Source organism: Ipomoea triloba, chromosome 11 (assembly GCF_003576645.1).
Source record: "Ipomoea triloba cultivar NCNSP0323 chromosome 11, ASM357664v1".
Lineage (NCBI taxonomy): Eukaryota > Viridiplantae > Streptophyta > Magnoliopsida > Solanales > Convolvulaceae > Ipomoea > Ipomoea triloba.
In genome coordinates, this window is record NC_044926.1 from 22,876,396 (window position 1) to 22,877,585 (window position 1,190).

Sequence of the window (1,190 nt, forward strand, 5' to 3'; positions counted from 1 at the left end):
ATTATAAGAGACTTCAAATATAATAACGTACCAAAAAATAGTACAAGTTCAAAGTCAATAATAAGTGTGATGGCTCATACAGGTCTCGAACCTGTGACCTTTGAGTTATTAGCACGACGCTCTAACCAACTGAGCTAATAAGCCAATTGAAAAAAATTAAATGAAGGTAGAATTTTAAAATTGCTTCTTTATATTGGTAAATTTTGAAATATAGGAAGTTCAACCCATTGGAGCATGAGATCTAGCCTATAGAATTGTGAAATTGAAACTGGCACTACGATAAAAAAAGCATATAACACCGAATATATAATGTAAATTATATCAAATGTGCATTCAATATTGCCTAATGGTGCACCTATACACGATTGGACAATTTACATAGCTTTGTGTGCATTGGTAGTGTGCTGTCGTTGTGGTGGTGGTGGTGTGGTGAAACTGAAAAATGTCTTTCGACAAAAAAATTGGGAAGTCATTTTTTGCAAAACTGAGTCTTTTTTCCATTGACTAGAATGAATTTTCTCTTGTCAACTATATTTTATTTACATGACCAAACACTGGAAAATCAAAAGAAAAAAAAGGACTTCCAAAATTCAATTCCGCCTTTCAAAACGAACATTAAATTTAATTGTGTTTTTATTATAAGAGACTTCAAATATAATAACGTACCAAAAAATAGTACAAGTTCAAAGTCAATAATAAGTGTGATGGCTCATACAGGTCTCGAACCTGTGACCTTTGCGTTATTAGCACGACGCTCTAACCAACTGAGCTAATAAGCCAATTGAAAAAAATTAAATGAAGGTAGAATTTTAAAATTGCTTCTTTATATTGGTAAATTTTGAAATATAGGAAGTTCAACCCATTGGAGCATGAGATCTAGCCTATAGAATTGTGAAATTGAAACTGGCACTACGATAAAAAAAGCATATAACACCGAATATATAATGTAAATTATATCAAATGTGCATTCAATATTGCCTAATGGTGCACCTATACACGATTGGACAATTTACATAGCTTTGTGCGCATTGGTAGTGTGCTGTCGTTGTGGTGGCGGTGGTGTGGTGAAACTGAAAAATGTCTTTCGACAACAAAATTGGTAAGTCATTTTTTGCAAAACAGAGTCTTTTTTCCATTGACTAGAATGAATTTTCTCTTTTCAACTAAATTTTATTTACATAACCAAACAC